The 22,369-nt window shown below is 41.7% G+C and overlaps 1 protein-coding gene and 1 non-coding gene across 2 annotated transcripts in view; both read right to left on the bottom strand.

Annotated features, from left to right (window-relative positions):
• The window catches only part of PRKCH (protein kinase C eta), a 157,028-nt gene that overhangs the window by 51,332 nt on the left and 83,327 nt on the right, over window positions 1-22,369 (bottom strand). The gene's annotated exons all lie outside the window — the stretch shown is intronic.
• Window positions 21,356-21,462, bottom strand: LOC112921499 (U6 spliceosomal RNA). Its single transcript, XR_003235258.1, has one exon. It is a non-coding gene; the product is annotated as a U6 spliceosomal RNA (small nuclear RNA).

Below are 22,369 nucleotides of genomic sequence, written 5' to 3'. Positions count from 1 at the left end.
AGCTGATAGTATTAGCATATCATCCCCATAAAAACTGGGTTTCCTGGTTGAAACCTCTGTGATTTTCTCTTTCACTTGACTGATTTCTCCACCCCCACCCCTGCCCTGCCTCTAAGCTCAGGTTGATCTTCCTTCCTCACACAAAAAAATTCTTACACAAACAACCTGTCCATCCAAAATCTTTTCCAGATAAACATGTGTTTCCTGCTGAGGACTAAAAAGAACCCTGCCCCATAGCTTGGCTTATTCCATTTCCCTTTCAATTTTTTCCCCCTCTTTTCCACGGGTAGATTTCTGAGGTCTCTTCTAGGCTACCAACTTCTGATTTTATGATTTCAGAAAAACCTTGCAGGATATTAGCCATGAGGAATATGATGCCTCATCATTTCCTTCTCCAACTACATGGCTGGAATGAGAGCAATGCTGCCTCCCTCGTGCTGCTGACTCAACATGATTTTTAAAACCATTGCACCACTGCTTGTTATAAGCAGCCTAATTCCAAACCTAGCGCCGAAGGTAAAACATCTTTATCACAAAACAAAATTTCCTGCAACATTAACACCAGGGCTGGGGCACCTGGGTGGCTCAGTGGTTGAGCATCTGCCTTTGGCTCAGGTGTGATCCCAGGGTCCTGGGATTGAGTCCTGCATCGGATTCCCCACAGGGAGCCTGCTTCTCCCTCTGCCTATGTCTCTGCATCTCTCTGCGTGTCTCTCATAAATAAATAAAATCTTTATATATATATATATGTGTGTGTGTGTGTGTGTGTGTGTGTGTGTATCTTTTTTTTTAAAAAAAAAAGCATTAACACCAGGGCTTTGAACCTCAGCCAGCATTTATGATAGTTAAAAAAAAAAAAAAAAAGGCAAGGAGACAGCTGCTTTAATCAAATATCACTCATATGGTCACTTCCTGTCAGCAGCTGGCAATTTAGAATTTATATCTTGGCTACTAGGTTGGGTTTTCTGTTTGTTTGCTTTTTGACAATTACATTATGCCTTAAATTAGGAACAAAATAAAACTGAAAAGAGATGAAGAAATTAAACTTGGGGTTTTTTTTTAAACAGTGTAAACAAAGACTTGGTATTGACAGAGATAGAAATCTCTGATGAAAGTACATTTTTTGATTAGCAATGAATCTGTCCTTTATGATCCCTGTGCTACTAGAAAGAAAACATTCTACTAGTCAAGGACAAAGAAGGATTCTCTTTCCTAAAAATCCATTCAAAGGGTTCTTTCTTGACTACCATGAATAACCCAGCCTATATTGTGAGTAGGAGTTCATATTTTCCTAGGAAAACCAGAGATGTATGTAAAAATACTTCAAATGGTTGACTAAAGTATGACAAATGCCTCCAACCCTGGGGGTATTTAGTACCAGCTCAACACACCACACCAACAGAAGTCTGCATATTCTAGTTTGAATGCAGAAATTACCATAATCTAGTAAATGTACAGTTTAAACACAAAACAGCTCAACAAACTGCTAGGGCCCCCACAAAATATTAAAGAACAGAGCTCTCAACCCTCAGCTGTCATTAATTCACAAATCACTTTGGGACAAGGCGGCATTCTATTTCACTTTGGCCATTATATAGCAGGCCATCTTTTGCAATGATATTGTCTTCAGTCCCCATGTAGGCTCTAAGGACACTCAAAACTCTTCCTTCCTTCTCCAGCACACTCTTATTCAACCAACAGGTCTCCAACACTTATTAGGTGCCAGACATTGCAATGGGATTTAGGGGCACAATGGTGAACAGGGTATGGTAATGTCTTCAACTGAAAGTCTAATGTTGGAGAAAGATTATAAACAGCTGTTACTATGCATAGTACAAATTTCCATGGGAGAGTAGATGGGCAGGAGGAGTCTTACCCAGATGTGGGGAAATCAGAGATGGCCCCTCTTAAGAAGCAGAATAAAGCTATAACTTTTGGAACAAGTGAAGAAGAGGTGAGTTGGGAAAAATGTTGCAAGAAGAGGAAACCATATGTACCAATGTCCAGAGTTAAAACAATATATGGTTCAAAAAACTCCTAATATTCATCTCCTGACCTGGTCACTCTAACACCTAGAAGCTACCTCAACATCATCAAACCCTTACCAAATGTCTACTATTTATCAGAGCCAATAACACCACAGAAAAGGGGTAAGAGTGCTCCAAGAAGGTTCTTGAATGCTATGCTGGCGTCCAGGGAGAAACTACTGGAACTCCCATTTGTTTGTTTCTCATACTCTTCATTGCAATTCTGTGATACTTCATAGTAATTATAATGTACACAGTACTACATATGTTACATTTATATGAAAGCATACATATATTTGGGGTGCATGCTCAACTATATTGTTTGCGGACCCCTGCATGATCAAAAAGTTTAGAGGCCACTGATCTAGATGGATTTACATTCTAATAGGAGAAACAAGCTACACAGAGATGAAAGGCACCAAGGCTAAGTGCTATCTATAAGTGTTAGAGGAAGAAAGGACAAGAAAAGATACCTGAGGGTTGGGGCTGTCAGGGAAAGCTCCATGGCAGAGATGGCATTTAATTTAGGCCTTGATGGTGGAATAGATATCAGACCAAATGAAGTAGAGAGGTTAGGAGAGGACATTCTATCTGAAAAGAATGCCATAGGCCCAGGTATATGGGTGTTGGGAAGCAACAAGAAAACCACTTTCTGGGGGATCCCTGGTGGCTCAGCGGTTTGGCGCCTGCCTTTGACTCAGGGCGTGATCCCGGAGTCCCAGGATCAAGTCCCACATCGGGCTCCCTGCATGGAGCCTGCTTCTCCCTCTGCCTGTGTCTCTGCCTCTCTCTGTGTTTTCTCATGAATAAATAAAATATTTAAAAAAAGAAAAAAAGAAAACCACTTTCTCTAACACAAAGGTTCCTACTGAGTAACAGGACAGATAGATGATGGGGACCCTGGAGTGGACAAAACATGGGCAGGAGAGTGGGCATCTCCAGTATCAGGCCAAGAAATCATACTTTATATTGCTAGAAGCAAGGACCCTGGTACAGTCACGTATTCCGTCTATGCCTAGTGGCGGGCCTTCTGTGGAAATGGAAAAAGCTGAGCTAAACGCACAGTGAAGTTTTTTTCTAGTTCTTAAGAGTCTATGTTAGTACTGAAAATAGGTTTTAAGAATGAGGGCAAAAGAAAGATATTTCAGAAAATTGAGATAGCTCACCACCAAATGCCTTCACTAAATAAGCTTTTAAAGTATTTACTAAAAAAAGAATAAATAAAAATAAAAACAAAACAAAAACAAAAAAAGAAACAAAAATAAAGTATTTACTTTTTTTTTTTTAAGATTGTATTTATTTGAGAGAGAGAGAGCATGAGCAGGAGTGGGGTGGGGGTTGGGCTGGGAGGGGCAGAGGGGAAAGAGAAGCAGAGTCCCTGCTGGGCAAGGAGTCCAGTATGGGGCTGGATGCCAGCCCCTGGGATCATGATCTGAGCCAAAGGCTGACACTCAATAGACTGAGCTACCCAGGCACCCCTTAAAACATATACTTTGAAGGGTAGGAAAATGATCCTCTAAGGAAGGTCTGAGCAACAGAAGAAAATGATGTGTTTAAAAAAAAAAAAAAGATAAACATTTAGGTAAATGTTACATTTACCTAATGTAAATGTAAACAATGAAATAAATAATCATATCTAGTTAATGGAGCTTCAAAAGAAAAATAAAAAGACATCTAAAATATCAACCAACTATATATAAACCAGGAGGAAGGTGAGTAGAGAGAAAGCATTCTAAGATCCTTATTTGCTCATTAGGATCTTAGACCAGTTTTCAAAGTGGTAGTACCATTTTGCATTCCTACCAATAACATGAAAAGTTCCAGTGTTCCATGGTCTCATGAACATTTAGTGTGGTCAGTCTTTTCAATTTTAGCCACTCTAGTGGTATCCTATTGTGGTTTAAATTTGCATTTTTCTACTGCCTAAAAATGTTAAGCATGTTTTCATGTGCTTATTCGCCATAAATATTTCTTTTTTTGAAAAAATATCTGTTCAAATACTTTGCCTTTTTTTTTAAAGTTGTCTTCCATTTGTACTATAACTTTCTGATAATAGCTGTTCATTTTTGGAAAGAAGCTAGCAACTGTTGTTTACTATTAAGAAAAGAAACATATTCCTCTACTATTCATTCCATGGGATTCACCTGAAAACTCTCACCAAGACTGTGTCCAAACTGAAGAATACAAAGAAAGTTTCAGAAAGGTTATGGTTCATTTTTACCTTTTATATATACATACTGGTGGGGAAGGAGAGGTAGGTGTCAAGAAATAGCAACACTTATGTTTTAAAATTCCATACATATAGTATTTTTCTGGCCAACAAGCATAGAAAATCATATTTTTGCCAAGCTTTTTATACCATCTTTAGCTGAGTAAGATAATCCAATTAAATTTCAATATTATAAAATTTTAATAAAATAATCCAAATTACTCTGATTCTACTTCATTTCCATTTATAATTCCTAGCACATTCCACAGAGATGTTCTTTTCTGGCCTCTCTAGAGTGGGTCTTGGTTAACATCACTGTCAAGTTCTTTTTTAAGTGAAATACATTTGATTTTAGCAAGTGCCATTACAATCAGTCAACTATGCCAAGATCCACAGTGACACATTATTCCAGGATTCCCCAAGGCTCTGAGACCATCAACAATGGGTGTGGCTGCTCACCTTCTTCATTTGATAGTAGTATCCTTAGCTGTTGTACAGATTAAAAAAAAATCCTGAAATCCACCTTTGATCACAAGATTAAAAACAGTGAATACAGGCATGCCTTCTACCTGTAAAGCATTTATCAACCTTCAGCATTTGCCCTTGAAAAACAGTGCAGACTCAGTTCTATAGGTTTCTATTTGAGTTGTTGCCCAAAGCTTACAAATTAGTTCCCTAATGTGACGTAGTAACTGAGGAAATGGGCGTAAAGAGCCTCAATGCTCTTTCTGGCCTTCGAAATCTACTTTTTGTTTTCTATTTGTACTGGATGAGAAGATAGCTGGTTTCACTTGATCGGTGAGGAATGCAGCTTTTCATGTTCCCCATCTTCTCCACATTGACTGAAAATTGAACATAAAACTTTAGGACTTCCCTATAACAATTAAGAGATGATTCCCTCTTGCTTTAATTTTGCTTCCGTCAAGAACTACTTTTAACCTTTGACCTTGAACAACAACAGGAGATAAGGAGGGGGAGTTGTAAACAATGGCATTCAGAATTCTTTCAACCATCTGTGCAAAAAAGGGAAAAACTACTGTTATTGAAAGTTTCATTCACCTCCTCTTTGAAAGAGAGGGATTTTAAAGAGATATTTGGGGAACAGACTAGCTAGAAAAACAACTTTTTTTTTAACGTTTATAGGCAATAATTGAATCTCAGAATCAGACCAGTGAGGAATGTTTTCTGTAATCAATGACACAGAAATTTTCACTTTTCCCAAAACAAGTGGTCCCACTAACACAAGTGAAGCATTTTGGGTGTTGACCTGCCAGGTTAATGCTTGATTTGTAGACATAAAGTGGATCAATTCTCAAGTGACCTATTTTGGTAAGAGCCTACAACAAATAGTTGTGGCCTCAAATCAGAGAATAAACAGGCTTGGTAACTCTCAGCATCTGGTGTAGACTGGTGACAAGGCGGGGATTTAGAGAGGAGAGCCTTGTCTCTGAACCTGTGGGTGCCCACATTTCCGCATTACAAACTGTCCCTAATCCGCTTTGGTAAACTGCATTCCTGAAGTAATAACTCATGAGAGATGAAAGAGTCGAATTTCCTCAAACAAAACTCTCCACGTTTTCTTCTAGTTGTAGGAGAGAGTTCCTCTGTGAACACAAGAATGGGTACTTTAACTTCATCTTCTAAGTAGAGGTAAAAGACTGAACCGAAAAACTATTTTTATAGGCTCTAGCTTTCTACTGAAAACTATATAAATCATAGTAACAGGCAACTTTCTTTTTCCAGTCTTTGCGGTGAACTCTAAACAAAACAAGTCTTTACGGGAGGCCTCTTGGACTTCCTTGGGGCAAAATTACCATCTAAGACGATAAAGGAATTACCCTGGATCAAAGGGTTATTAAGAAGAGACACCTTTGATGAGAACATTCTTAGCAAGGCTGTTTGCCCAGGCATGTGAAAGAGCTAGCAACCTGGCTTCAGCAATGACCAGGGTCAGCACCAACAGAAAGCTTTATTCTAGATCCTGTCTCTGGTGGCTTGAGCACTGGGTTTTTTATTAATAAAGAAGGAAATCACAGCTCTGATTTTTTTTTTTAATATTTTCATTGAAGGCAGTGGCAAAAGCATTGCATAACAGAGACTGTGACAGCTTGGCGGTGTATGTAGGGCACACGCGCTCCAAACAGGCAGGGACATGAATACATTCCTCCCTGTGAAAAAGCCAAGTGAAACTGTCCCAGGATGCATCTTGATCTGCCTTCCACTGACCTGGAACTCAAGTGTGTGATCCATGCTCTCCACAAAAAGGAGTATGTACTTATTACCCTAGATGCAGAAAGCCATGCCTTTGGTTAAGAAGGTGGATGGAGTTGGGGACAAGGACAGTAGAGCTGAAGTTGCCTGAGACCAAGAAGCACACAGCCACTTATTCCCAACCTCATCATAAACCAAGCCTTTTGCTGAAGGCCCTTTCGAGCCTGGACCAACATCCCCTTCCAGGCTTACCACCCCTTCAACACAGACCTATCTACTCAATGCTCTTCCTCCTGCCAGATTCTGCCCAGGTCACTTCGCTCACCAGGAATAACTTCTTGTCTTCCTATACCCAATCCTCAAAAAAGTGCTTCCTCACCAGAAGCTGCCTGCAGACTCCCCCTGCAGGCGGCCTCTCTTTTCCTTCTTCATTAGGAAAAGAAGAGGTTCTAATGCTCCTCCATCTGCAGCACCCCACGTAACCTTCACAATCTTGCATAATTATTCAATTGCCTGGGTACTTTTGCCCTCTATCTCAAGTAGAATGAATTTCTTAGTGCGAGATTTTGTAGTTTTATATCCTCCCAGGATCTCTCATAATGAACACCCATTAGTGATAGCCTTACAGATTACACTCATATGCAACTGAAAATTATAAAATGCAAGTTAAAGATCCCTGGTTCCCATTTCTGAGTGTCTAGGATGCAATGGTTCAATGGGACTGTCTGCTTCTCAAAGGCCATATCCTCGTGACAGCTGTGTTGTAGTGGCCTGGCCTCAGAATAATTTTTGAGCATTACTATAAGCTCCAACACTATATACATAAATTTGGGCAACTTCATTCTTATTAAATATTTTTAGCAGACACTATACTAAATTAAATCAGAATATCTGGAGTGGGGACCAAGAATCTGCATTTTAAGCACTAAGAACCAGTACTCTAGCAGGAAGGGCACATAAATAGTTAAAATACAAAAGCAATAGTTGCCTTCTCTCTAGTCCACATGTCTATGGTGCTATAAGGCCAGAGGAGGGAGTCTGGCTGGTACTGAGGAATCAGGAGTGCATTCAGAGGAGGTGATGGCTGAACTGAAACTACAGCCTGAGCGGCAGTGTACCAGGGTACTGGAGAAGCAGAAGAAATACCCAGGGGAAGTCTTTTTGAGTCATTCACACTCAGCCACGCTCCTACTTAAAAAACATTCATGTGGCTGCCTTCAGGCCACAGGGCATACTGGCACACCTGCAGCTAGTCCTGCGCCAACCAAAACCTTATCACACTCATCCATCCCTGGCTGGTCCTGGGGTCCATGCCTGCCCTAATCTCTGCCTTCCTCTTCCCTCCTTACTCTCTCACCCTACTCCCAACTAAAAGGACTTCAGGACTTGCCTTATTGACCCTTATTCAAGTCAGGGTTTGACTGTTCTCCTAATAGTATCCCCAGCACCAACATCAAAAGTCTTATCACATAGACTCACATTTACCTGTTTAGACTGTGAACTAGGGGTGCGGCAGGAATGAATCCCCAGTGCCCAGTATATAAGTAGCAATAAATTAGTGAATGGATTAAATCATGCTCACACGAAGAAGTTAACAGAAGTATAAAGAGCTTGCCAGATTCAGGTACCTATGAGTAGTTTAGTACTGCTAAGCCACAGTGAGTTATGAATGACTAGTAGGAGAGGAGATTTAAAAGAAGGTTAATGCCAAACCTACATGGGAAGGAGAGTGACCTTCACAGATCATAGAAAGGCACTGGAAGGTTTCATATAGAGGAGCAATGTTACAAGATTCCCTAAGTTCTCTCAAGAGAAGACCAAGAGAAACCTAGGCCACAGAGCTGCTTCATCATGATTACATGGAGAAGACACATAAGAATGATGTATGCATGATAAAGGTAAGAATATCTTCCACAAGTTCTAGCTATGAAACCTATTAACTTTATAGTATTTAGTTTTCATATCCCTAAAACTGGTTGCATATTTTGATGATAAAAGGTGACAAAAGGGCAGAGATCAGGAAATGCAGCCACTTATTAGGGCACTGGGGCAAGGGGTGGGGGAAAGATACAGCATCCTGGGAAGCTATTCCCTTTTCAAAACACACCAACTATGTCCCTGGGTCCCTCCTAAAACCACCTACTAGATATTGTCTACTGAAAATTAGTCCACACCAGAGATTGAAGTCAGTCAAACTGATTTAACATGAGCAAAGAGTAGAATTTCTTTTTCCAAATATTCTTACAGCAAGCTTCTCCATCACAAGCCAGAGAATGTTGCAGGAGGTCTCCAGTTGCTTACCCTAGTTCAAACCCAAGTTGTCCTCCTGAGCTCCCCACCCTCCAATCCATGGAGGCAGTGACAAGAGAGAGGAGGAGGATGGAGGGGTGTTGCAACAGGCTCTTACACCTCTGTAGGACTCCTGAAGCTTTGCTGGTAATGGGTTTTTCAGAAGGGTTGGAGATCTACAGATGGACTTTTAGATAAAATGGGTGCTGTTCACTCCTGTGTTCCCAAGGCTAACTGTAGTGATCACGTGATCTTTGGGGAAAATGAAACATTTTTCTAAGTGAAAGAGACCATCGCAGGCAGCGAAACAGATTGTTAGGACAAGGGGTAGGTTCTCAAGTTAGGTACAAGCTCTCCACCAATTTCATACTAGACTCCAACTCATGGGGTGAGAGTGAGTTTGCTGGACAGATGAAAGCTATGCCCTCCAGGCAGCCAGTTCTCTCCCTCCCTGCCTGAGCCACACATCTTCCCACAGGTGAGAGTGACTCACTGAGCGGTATTGTTCTTTATACTGACACCCACGTACCTGGGGTACAGAGTCTGCCTGTGGGACAGGCTTCCATAACACCTTCATCAGCTTGGACTCATCAGCAAAATATAGGAGTGGCACGTGCCAAGCACCCAGAAACACCCCCACCCCAACCGATGCTGAGAGTGGCAAGGGAGAGGAGACCACATGGGGCTTCTTCTCCAAGGAGAGGTAAGTTCATTCACATATGTGTATACAGAAGCACACTTTACTCTCTAAGTACAAAGGGCAGACAGGTAAAAATCCATCCAATGACTTTAAAACAACTATGGTCCAAACGGATTCAGCTGGAGTCTGGGTGGAAGAGGCTGCAGGCACTAGCCCATGTTTCCAGTCCTCCATGAGCAAAGCTAGCTGTGCAGAGTCTCATGGAAGCTAGGGTTCACACAGCAAAGGTGAGCTCCATCACTGGGTTGACAGCCACAAGCCTTCAGCTGATGTGTCTGACAAAACAGGACAAACTGCAGTAGCTAAATCCCAGGAGTTAGGTGGACAGCACCCAAACATCTCTCTTCCCTTAGTCTAACATCCAAGTACACCAACAAAGCATACCTACATACATGTACAAAACCGTTCAGTGTATATTTAGATTCAAAATACCTGTGGATTTGTCTAATTTTGGGGGTTTTTTTGCTTTGTTTATAACTAGGCTTACAAATGACAACCTACCCCTCTGGGATGACAGTAGGTCAGAACTCCACACCAGTTCCTCAAACAGTAAAGGCCAGGAACCCTGCACAGAGTTCTAGTGGAGTTCAATCTCACTTCTAAAACATTAGTTCTTTCTTCTTAAAAAATCAGTTTTATTTATTGTACTGAACCGGTCCTTAACCAGGTGTGATTTTGCACCTACCTACATTTGGCAACGTCTGGAGACATTTTCTGTTGTTGCAACTGAGGTGGGGTGAGGTTTGCTAGTAGCACCTAGAGTGTAGAGATTAGGGATGCTGCTAAACATCCTACAACACGCAGCACAGCCCCCATGACGAAAGTTATCCAACCCAAAAGGTCAATCCTGCTGGTTAAGAAACCCTGCAGTATTTAGATTCTGTCAATTTCATTTGGGGGGGAAAAAGTATTTTGTTGCTTAAAAATAAGTTTGAAAACTTCTGCTCTAAGACACCTGCCTGGACCCAAACTATTCAACAACATGATAAAGCCTCTTTTGTATTGGCTTCAAAGTCCTAAGATAGTACAGATTTTCACATCAGACATTTGCTTTTAAATTCCCATAATAGGTCTAGCTGCTATAAAGAGTGAAGGCCCTTTTTTTTTTTTTTCTACTAAACCCTGGGAGGGAATCAAGGAGCTCTAGCCACCTAGTAGGACCTAATGCAAGCCTCCCACTGTGCTGGTGTAGAATCTAAATAACTTCAACCAGAACAGGGAAGATCAGATGGCTGGTCCTGAGGGTTGGTCCTGATGGGAAGCCACGGGTGTTGGCTCCATGGAGATCAGCTCTCCATCAGTCAGGCAGAGAGCCAGAAGTTAAATATATTGCTTCTTTTAGGAAGGAAAGTGAACAATGGCCTCTTCATTTGAAACCACAATGGGAATTTAGGAAGGGGCAGAGCATAATTCCCAGGATGGAAAATGGCTTGGGCTCCAGCATTACAGTCACTGCTCCTGTGGGACAGACCAAGAGATGCTCAGCCACTGCTGGTGAACTCTCTGATTACTAATTCCTATGCAAAACCAAGGGGCAAAGTGGTACCTTTTGATACCAAGCAAAGGGATAATCCTGATTCTCAGGTCAAAGGAATAAATACAGTTGTCTCTCCTATCATGAAGGCTTCCTGATATTCTGAGGGTCTCTTGGGTGTCTCTCAGCAAACCAAAGTGATAGCCCACGCTTAGGCTAATCCTTCAGATACAAAGATAGAACCCACATGACACATCATGCATGGCTCCCTCTCTCTAAGCCCTGCTTCATCTTCCATCCCCCTCTCTCCCCTAAGGCCAGCAGGCCTTCTCCCAGGAGGCACCCCAGGCCCCTTGTGCACTAATCATTACATGTCATGCTGAACTATTGTTTATGTGACCACCTTCCTCTCCCGGCCGTGAGTTTTTTCAAAGTAGCCTGTGTCCTACTGCCTGGCACACCAGGGACTTAATATTTAATGAACAGATGAATGACCTTGACCTGTCAAACCTGCAACATGCTCCAAAGTATGACCTCCCCAAACCCTATAGAGCAGGCCAAACTCTCCCGTACACTGTACGTGCAGCTTGCAGTGTGTGAATGTAACTGCAGAACTCACTTCAGTAAACACAGCTAAGGAACAGGATAGACCTGTGCAGATGTTAGATCTCTCTCCAGGAACCATTCCATATGTAAAACAATTGGAGGGTGGAGAAATTCAATAAACAGCTGCCCTTTGAGGTGGCAAAAGACACACTCTCCCTTTTCAAGTGTAATCAGCAGGTCGGATGACCTTGCCTCAACCCTTTCAGCAGAGAAACAATCCTGGTGTGGCTTCCTCATCAGTCCTTAGAAGCATACACACACACACACACACACACGCACACACACAGCCCTCACAGACAATAACTGCAAACACAAACACACTCTCAACCTAGATGCTTGCATTTAGACTATAGAGTCTTAGAAGATAAAGACTGAGGGGGCGCCCGGGTAGCGCAATCAGTTGAGCATCTGATTCTTGATTTCGGCTCAGGACAGGATCTCAGGGTTGTGAGATTGAGTCTCACCTCAGGCTCCATGCTCAGTGGGGAATCTGATTGATGTTCTCTCTCTCCCTCTGCACACATGCATGCTCTCGCTCTCTTTCTCTCTCTAAAATAAATAAATCTTCTTTAAAAATTACACTATTTTTTCCTTTTCTTTTCAATAAAACTGGCTTACTGGGACCATTCCCAAACTGAGACTGAATACCTTGTAAGGGAAGATCACTCCACAGGTACCATCTCAGAGTACAAAATATGACGACATATACACAATTAGTATTTAGATACTTCTGGATATTTTTTAATCCAATTAAAGACTTCACAGAATTGATCAAATTTTGGCATTAAGTACATTAGTAATCCCAGGAGACGTGGCATCAAAATAGGTGCACTTATACAAGACTCTGGGAAATGTAGTAAAGGCCTTGATAATCAACCTAGGGTTAGAAACCACTAAGCCAACCCATGTAAAGAGTTTCTTCCACTATACTGTACTAACAACCCTGAAAATAAGGCTCTTTTGGTTCAACTGATAATGGAAAGACTGCCAAAAGGAAGATGCTAATAGGGGTTCTATTCGGTAAAACCATATGGGGTACAGACAACAGGGAGGAAGTTCTTTCAAAGAAGTCTACTCTGAGGACCAGTCTTGCCTTGAGAGACTGGAATCGCAATCACTGACTAGTGAAGGGGCTTAAATCTACATCCTATACTGGACCCCAGCCCTTCCTTTTCAGGTATGAGGAATACTGAAAGGGAGAAGACAGGAGAAAGAATTTCAGAGCCCCAGTGCAGAGCCCTCATAAAGGTCATATAAAACTAGGCCTTTCTGATTTTCTAAGTGTAGTGGGATGTTGGGTGGGGACCTTCCTCTTATCCCAGACTGTAGCTGAGGACAAAAGGCACTAAGTAGCCATAATCTAAATTCTGAAAGCCCCCTCCCGTCAGGGCTTTCTGGAGAGAGTGCCTCTACTCCCAATGCACCAGTTCTGCACCACTCCCCTAGTCAGAACAAATCTAAAGAGTAAGAGGACGTCAGCATTAGAGAGGTGTGCAAGTCTGCTTCCCCCCACAACCTGGAGCTGAGGAGAGAGACTCCAAGAAAATCACTCTTCAGGGACAGGCAGGGAGAAGAAAAGGAGAGGAAAGGGAGATGGGAAGGATGGTAGGGAATGCTGGATCTCAAGATAAGACTTCACACTCCTTGAAGGGGGATCAAAAGGTACAAACTTCCAGTTGTAAAATAATTAAGTTAGGGAAATGTAATAAAATAGTGACAAAAGTTAATACTGCTTTGCATATTTGGAAGTGGCTAAGAGAGTAGATCTTAAAAGCTTTTATCATAAAAAAATTTTTTTTCTAACTATGTTGGTGACATGTTAACTAGACTTATCACAGTGATTATTTCACAACATATACTAATATCATACCATTTCATTGTACATCTGAAACTATTCTCATGTTATATGTCAATTACTCCTTAAAAAAAGAAAAGACTTCACCCTCTTCCTCAGTCCAAGCAGCTAGGCCATAGCTGGGGAAGGTGAACTAAGGAGTGTGACTGAATATGACTAAAGTTTTCAAAATAAACAGGATTCAATCTAAAACACTAATATAAGATTGCCCATCAGCTGACAAATAGACAAAATGTGGTATTTACATACGGTGGAATATTATTCAGCCTTAAAAAGGAAGGCAGTTCTGACACATGCTACACCATGGATGAACCTTGAGGCCATCAGGTTAAGTGACACAAGACAGTCACAAAAGAACAATACTGTATGATTCCATTCATATAAGATACCCAAAGTAGTCAGATTTAGAGAGACAGAAAGAAGGGTGGCTGAATGTGGGAGAGGGGGGATGGTAATATATTATTTATTGCAAAGAGTTTAGATTTTGTAAGAGTTCTATTCAGTTTCAAAAAGAGTTCTGGAGATGGATGGTGATGGTGGTTGCACACATAATAATGCAACTATAATAAATATCACTGAACTATACACTTAAAACAGTTAAGATGGTAATTTTTCATGTAATGTGTATTTTATCACATGAATGTGTATTTTATCACATTTTATCACAAGGCTCCATGAACCTTGAGGTTTTCCAGTCTGTCTAGAACTTAAACATACTGAAAGTATTGATGGATATGTTAATTAACTAGGTGGTGGAAATCTTTCCATAATGTTTATGTGTATCAAATCACTATGATGCACACTTTAAATATCTTGCAATTTTGTCTAATGTACTTCAATAAAGCTGAAAAAAAATTGAAGGTAACAGGAAAGTTACAGAATTGGCTCTATATAGTGTAAAGGAATCCACTACCCAAGGGGAAAGAAGATTTTACATAGCATTATCTAAAGAAAGTGCCATTAAAATAATTCCTGTAAACACCCCCAGCAAGAATCCTCATTAAATGGATTGCATATCCTCATCTTTTAATAGCTAATCCTATCCCCTAGCTCTCCTTATAGCTAGAAATAAAAGTCTGGATGAAGCTTCTTCCAAATATACCATTTCTGACATGATGACTTAATATCAAAGTCAGAAGGATAGAGGTTCTGCAGATGCTTATTAAAATGGGAAATGATAAAAAAAAAAATGGGAAATGATAGGAACTACCTCCCCTTCCACCTTCTCTTGGCCTCACTTTATACCCTCACATCCCAGCATGTTGAGTGGGTAGAGTACACTGCTACACAACAGAACGTTAACTTCAAATTGTTCTTGCTTTAGTTGGAGAGACAAAGCATGTAGGTGGAGAAATGCGCAAGTTTCAAGCTTGGGTGTCCAGGAGAAGAGAAGTAGTAATGACAGAAATGGAGTAAGCAGAAGGGATTGATAGGAGAGGAAAATGATGACTGGGGTTGGAGCCCTAGGTGTTTGAAAGATACCACAGAACCAGGGTTCATGGGAAGAAATGAGCTCAAAGATAATAAAAGGTAAAAGGTAATTTCCTCTTCTCTCTGAAGAGGAAAAGCTTATAAGGATGAGTGCTCACTTTTAAGACCTAGAATGAGGAATACAGGCCTGTTAAAGACATAAAGACAAAGAGATGGAGCAGGATCAGATTAGTATAGCACCTCACAGAGTAGGAATGCTTTTTGTCCTCATATTCAACATTTCTTATTCAACAAAACACGGGAATAGAAAACGTGTATATTTGCTAATTTGAAGAATGAATGAATGCCCAGGTGGGAATGCCCCACATGTGACTGGATACAGGAAGCTGACACTCACAAGAGAGTTCTGGGCTGCAGACATAGACTTAGGGGTAGAGAGCGACAGGCAGAGTAAAATCCCCAGATGAACACATGTGAGTGACAATAGCAGTGGGCTGAACACTGACCCTGGTGAATACGAACTGGAAGGAGAGAGAGAGAGAAGCCCAAAGATACAAAGAAGGAAGAGTCAGGGAGGTGCAAAGATGATCAGCACACTTCAGAAGTCAAAAACTGTAGCACCACGAGTTGGAGTGATAAGCATTATCATATGCAACCGAGATGTCCAGTATGATAAGGACTACTGCTAACTGGACTTGGCACTACAGATGTCCTTGGTGACTTCATCAAGAGCTACTTGAGTAAAATAATGGTGAGGAAAGCCAGAAAGCTTCAGGAGCAGTTGGAGGAGAACAGAGAAGGCAAAGCAAGGGAGAGAGTGTACAGACTATGCTGTCAAGAATTAGGATGAAAGGGATCCCGGGGTGGCGCAGCGGTTTGGTGCCTGCCTTTGGCCCAGGGCGTGATCCTGGGGACCCGGGATTGAATCCCACGTCGGGCTCCCGGTGCATGGAGCCTGCTTCTCCCTCTGCCTATGTCTCTGCCTCTCTCTCTCTCACTGTGTGCCTATCATAAATAAAAAATAAATTAAAAAAATAAAAAAAAAAAGAATTAGGATGAAAAAGAAGAAATGAACTGGAATTACCCCATGGAAGTGCTGGAGGACTTTTAGGACAAGGAGGCTTGGCATGTTTACAGGTTGGAGAAAACAACCAGGAGTAAGGGAAATGGAGAAGTTAGAGGTAGGGAAGCAAAGTCCTTGAAGAAGCACAGGTCTTTGGCAAAAAGGACAGCTATCCTCTGGGACAGAGGCTAAGGAATGAGAATGGGTGGGAGTGTAGATGAGGTCAGGAGCAGGATGTTGTTCTCACTCACATCCCTGGGGATCTGTTTTCAGGGAGCCTACCTGGCTCAGTCAGTAGAGCAAGTGACTCTTGATTTGAGGATCATGAGTTCAAGCCCCATGTTAGCTGTAAAGCTTACTTAAAGAAAATTTTTTTTAAACTTGGGGATCTGTTTTCATCTGGGGATTTCACGCTACCTGTTGGTCTCTACCCCTGCATTATGTCTGTAGCCCAGATCTCTCTCTTGTGTGTCAGAAAAGTCACATCTGATGTGATTTTCTTGATTACATAGGAAACAAGGCCACCTGCTTACAGTGAAGGCACAGGGTAAAAAGGGATCTTGAAAAGAATGATGAAGTTTGAGTCATCATTGAAGGGAATGGGAGAAGGAGCTATAGGTGCTGGCCACCACTCAGAATAGGGAACACAGACTCATGGTGGTGATTCAGGTTCTCAGAAGGAGAGTAAGCGGAACCAGATACAGTAGCAAGGTCACAGTGGAAGATTGCTGAGAAAGGTCAGGCACATTTCACACTGAGGAGGTATCCGAGTAGGAGAAAATCAGAGACAGAGAAGAGAGGAAGTGGTGAGGAGTAAATACAGAGTATTTGTTAAGACACTTGGCTATAAAAGGAGGAAATGGGATGGTAGCCAAGGATCAAGTGAAGAATTTTCTTGCATCAGCATCACCAAAGAGAAGCAACCCATGGGGAGTAGGGACTGCACAAGGTGTAGTCAGACAAGTGAGGAAGCGAGAATGCTAAGAGGGCAGAGAGGATGGATCTGCCCAGGGAAAGGGTATAGTCTCTGTGAGAAGAGAGGTTTCCTTGGCAACCAGCAGAAAAGCAGACAGGAGCCGGCCATACTGAAGGACAGTGGATACATACAGATAGAAGTCACTGCAGGATTTTTCTCAACAGAGTATAGAACCAGAATTTGGATGAGTAAAAAAAAGACAGGCTTATGGATATAAAAGTTTTTGGAGTTCCTGAAAAACCCACAGAAGCAAACTCAGATTTCTGCCAGGTATCTGGTTATACACCAAGAAGACATACACCAATGGATCCAGCATAATTCTCTGTCCCAGGAGCAGCACTGTTAGATGACTGCTCAGGTCTGGCATTGGCATGGCAGGCATGAAGGAAGGTCAAGGGCTCAAGTAACTCCTAGGCACCCCTGAGTTAGCACTGCAGTAATGACTCTGGGGTCTGGGCTCAAGAAAATACTGAATGGACCAGAAAGAGCTTAGGAGTGATACACATTGGTAGGGGCCAGGTTTGGGTCACATGGGTTTGGTGGAAATAACATAAGGATTGATTGAAAAACATGCCGCATTTGAGATCCAATTTGTTTCCTTTTTTAAATCTTTCATTTCTGTATTTAACTTTTGAACATATGAAATAGTTATCATAACTTTTAATGTCTTGTCTGCTAATTCTAAGATCTGTGTTAGTTCTGGATTGCTTTCAACGGATTGATTTATCTCCCATAACAAGTTGTATTTTCTTGCTTTCTTCACACGTCTGGTAATTTTTGACTGGATGCCAAACATTGTGGATTCTACCTGTTGAGGACTGGATAGTTTTGTATTCATATAAATATCCTTGAGCTTTGTTTGGGTACACAGTTATGTTGCTTGGAAATAATTTGATTCTATTGGATCTCGCTTTTTAGATTTGCTAAGTGGGCCAGAACAGTGCTCATTCCCCACTAGGCAGCCAAGACACTTCTGTGTACTCAACCCAATGCTCCATGAACCTTGAGGTTTTCCAGTCTGGCTAGTAGGAACAGGCATTACTCCTGGCCCTGTGTGAGCACTAGAACAGTTCTTCATGATCATTCTAGATGGCTCTTTCCCTAGCCTCAGGTAGTCTCCCTATACTGACCAGCATTCAGCTGAATACTCAAAGGGGGCACTTCCTATATCTCTGGAGTTCTTTCTCTGGGCAACCGTCTCCTTCCTGGTATTCTATCCTGTGTCCTCCAGCTGCCTTACTCTTCCTAGACCCAGATCCATCTCCTCAACTCAGTAAGTCCATGGGCTCCACCTGAGAGAGGGGAGGAGAAAACATCCAGGAATGTGAGGGAGCTGCAGAAGGAGCAACTTAGCCACAACATTCCCCACCCTTTATATTCCACGGGCTAGAAAGAACTGGCATTAGAAGCAGGAAGCAAGCACCCAGATCTTGACTCTGTTTGTCTTCACAGGCAGCAACCCCTCCCCAAGACCCCTCCGGGAAAAGAGCCTTTAAAATATCTTGGTGACACCTGCCACGTTTCCCAGAAACAGTTAAGCCTGCCTTCGGCCCTTTGGATTCATACTATTCCACCTGCTAGCACCATGGAGCCAAGAGGCTAACTAACCCCAAACCACACAAAAGTTAACGGTTTTTCAGCGCATGTTCCTCCTTTGCATGCCACAAAATTGCAATTTTGCCTCCAAAATATGCAGGAGATATTTTAATAATTAAGTAGTAGATTTAAAATGGATTTTCACTTGAATATAACACCATCTTTAATTTAAGATGGTATTGGGTGGTAGTTAAGCCCTAAACAAAACAAGCCAGCAAGCAAACAAACCCTGCTTAGGGACTCAAACAAGAGACACCATCTGGTAATACAAAGACAACCAAGCCTGTAAAATTAAAACCACAAAAGTCAACACACACTTTAACTTATAAATGAGAAAGTAATTTAATACACTAACGCAAATATTTGGGGAGAGACCAATGCTATAAAAATATCCACATGGAGTCAACCAACCACAATTTGTGAATAAATAACAAAGTGAACAACCAGGGCTGCTCCAAGTAGATGGGCAGCACTTAGGTCAGACTGGTGACCAGATCTAACAAAACCCTGGTACTGGGACATATGTGGGAGATATGAGCCAATGCTGCCTGATAATTTATAATGTCTTCCCCAGTATTTAATATTCCATCCTCTAGAGATAAGAAATTAACAGCAAATAGTTCAATCTTTTTTTAAAAAACACACCTTCTGGGACTTAGAAATGTCTTGTGAATATTAACTCATTCATCTTAACATAGCTATTAGGAGAAAACATTGCAATTGTGTATCTGTGCTAAAAAAAAAAACAAAACAGCTGACCATGGGGGGCTGGTTTTTAATGATCCCAAAAAATAATTCCTTGGACGCACTGCTCCCTAGGACATGCTGGAAGGGGAATAGACCTCCAATCCCTATCGTTGTCCTATGTCCTACCAACATTTATATGAAGCATCCATGGTAGTAGTGGGGCTGCCTATGATAGGGCTGGTTTCTCTTTTTCTCTCTTTCTCTCTCCTCCTACCTCTCCCTCTCTCCCTCTCTCCACAATCCATGATACAGTCAGTCATCACAAGGAGATGCCAGCAACATCAATCCAGGCATTAATTGGATCCTTAAGAGAAAGTGTAGCATTGGTTCTAATGGGCAGATTTAAGAATAGGAGCAACGAATGTTCCCAAGGACCCAGCATGCAGGAAACTGAAAAAGTAGTTCTCCCCTCACAGGTAGTGATCCTTCCACATATTCTCTCCCACCCACAGCTTCGCCGATCGTAATTCCTACCCAAAGCACTTCAGCATACACACCAGGATGTACTTTGTACCCTCCCAGAATATGACATACATGTGAAGTTCAATTGCTGTCTAGGATTTGAAACAATGGCCAAGAAAAGGGGCTTATGTCATAATATTTTTCCCAGTGAATTTTCGATGATTCACCACAAAGTATGCAGAGTAAATTGAGCATGGATTTCCTTCCAAAATGGGCAGGCACATAATCTGTATCAGGTCCTAACACAGTCCTTTGTGGGTATGTGGATGTTTGTATAATCTCATGTAACCTTCCCAATAATCCTGGGAGTAGATGCCACTATCTCCATGTTTTACATATAAGGTGACCATTGCTCAAGAACACACAGCTGGGAGTATAGGAAGCAGAGTCAGGTCTCTCTGATCTAAAGCCCATGCCCTTCTACCACCCACCCCACATCTCTAGCACAGTAAGAGATCCCCAACAGCAAATTCCAGGGGATTCCACCTGTAAGGTTCTGTTAAGGAAAGGATTGACACTAACACCAGAAAATTAGTTTGGGGGCATTCATGAAGCTGGAAGTATCACTAAAAATGACATATTATCTAAAAAGCTTGACTTATTTCCTGCGTTAAAAAAACAACAAAGATTGCTCTCCCTACCCTTCCCCCCAGACTCCCCAGACTAATGAGACTGCATGACCTCAGACTGGAAGCAGAAGTGCTACTGGGGTAGGATGGGATGCTCATGGTCCAAGACAGTAAGTAACCTTTATGTTATTCAGTAAAGCACAAGTGTTTTTCAGCTGAATGTTTTTGCTGAGTCCAGCAAAGAACTGATCCTTCCCCTTAAAAGAGGACTAAAATTGTCCCCAGAGGTACCGCACAGTGCTGAATACACACACTGAGCAAACACTCAGATACAAACTCAGACATGGAGACATGGAGGTGTCCAGTAAGAGGGGATTCGGACAACAAGAGGTTCTGGGGAAGTTGGTGCCCTAGAGAGCCCTGCCCTGTCTGAAGAGTTCATGGTGGGGAAATTCCAAAAACACTGTACCATGCTACACACTGGTCCATGGGCCCATTTGAATTCAAGAGCAGTTTCATGATCCCTGGTCAGAGAAAGAGGACCAAAGAGACACAAACAGCACACAGTCAGTATGCTGCATATTAGACAGAAGGCCCATAAAGACTGGATTTAAGCTGACCTTTGAGCATCCACAGAGGCTTGGATCAAGAATGGAGGAATGGGAGGCCTCCAATGGAAACACATCACACCTGAGGGAGAGGCATGAAACAAGACATGACCTGTCACAGGGACATTTGAGCAGTGTTGTGAAACTGTCATCTCTGCATCCTGGCTGAATGCTCCCACAGGGTCCTCACTGAGGGACTAGTGGGAAATGCCAGAGTACTACTGAATCATCACGTATTAATATATTTCACAACACTGAAGAGGGTTCTCTCTCAGAATTAAGCTTCAGTCTTTGTCAGTGAATCCTTCCTAAAGTTCTCTGTTAGAAAGAATTCCTCCAGGTATTGTTACCTGGGCAGATTTTTTCTTCTTCTTCTTCTTTTTTTTTAGTTATGAAAATATCACCACAAATTTTAGAACAGTTCCATCACCTCTAAAAGCACCACTTCCATCAGCTCTAGGCAACCATTAATCTACTTTATATCTCTATTGCTTTGTCTGTTACAGGCAGTTCATATTAATGGAATAATACAAAAAATATGGAATGCTTCATGAATTTGCATGTCATCCTTGCACAGGGGCTATGCTAATCTTCTCTGTATCATTCCAGTTTTAGTATATATGCTGCAGAAGCAAGCATACCTGGGTGTATTTTAAGTAGGTGATGTGATGTGATGGTGGTACCCAGATATGTAGTCCCTTCTACAGAATGGCACCTAAACAATTTGTATAAGAGTTACAATACCCAAACTCATCATCTGAGTTTTCATTACTAAAATCCTCATAATAGTAATATTGATATAGGTAAACAGACTGAGCACCTTTAAATTAGTCCCTTCTCTGACATTCCTCCCTGCTTAAAACTATCCTATTCCTGCCCTCCAGGTGAATGGCTGCTGTTCTCACTTTCTGAGTATTAGAAACATACCATGCAACAACATATGCAATAAAAATCAGGTACCAGATAAAAGTGAGATCTTGCAGCTGATGCAGGTCATGAACCTCACTGACAAGCTACTCCAATCACAGTTTGACACAGTAAATCCAGATACAGATCCATCACCAATGAAGCAAAGATCAACACCGATGGAGCCATGCCCAGCCTTTGGAAAAATCGATGACGCCTTCAAATATTTCTGCAAACAACCCTCTTCAGGACAGTGTTGAAAAAGTCATCATGAAGTGGAAAATGTTATCATGCCTTCCAATCAGTCAGGAAAGTACACAACTGAGTTATTTAATCTGTTCTTGGTTCTAAGAATTAGCATAAAGGGGTCATTATAACCTAAACACTAATGTAAGAAGAAATGGACTTTCTTAATTTGTCATAATTTTTAAAGGCAGAGTACCAATCAAACCTTTTAAAACATGTATTTTATTTTATTTTAAACATCTTATTTATTTATTCACGAGAGACACACAGAGAGAAGCAGAGACATAAGCAGAGGGAGAAACAGGCTTCCCACAGGGAGCCTGAAACAGGACTCAATCCCAGGACCCTGGGATCACGACCTGAGGCAAAGGCAGGCGCTCAACCACTGAGCCAC

The sequence above is a fragment of the Vulpes vulpes genome, chromosome 6, assembly GCF_048418805.1.
Source record: "Vulpes vulpes isolate BD-2025 chromosome 6, VulVul3, whole genome shotgun sequence".
Classification (NCBI taxonomy): domain Eukaryota; kingdom Metazoa; phylum Chordata; class Mammalia; order Carnivora; family Canidae; genus Vulpes; species Vulpes vulpes.
The sequence above is the reverse complement of the archived record's forward strand: the minus strand, read 5'-3'. Positions and strand labels throughout refer to the sequence as shown.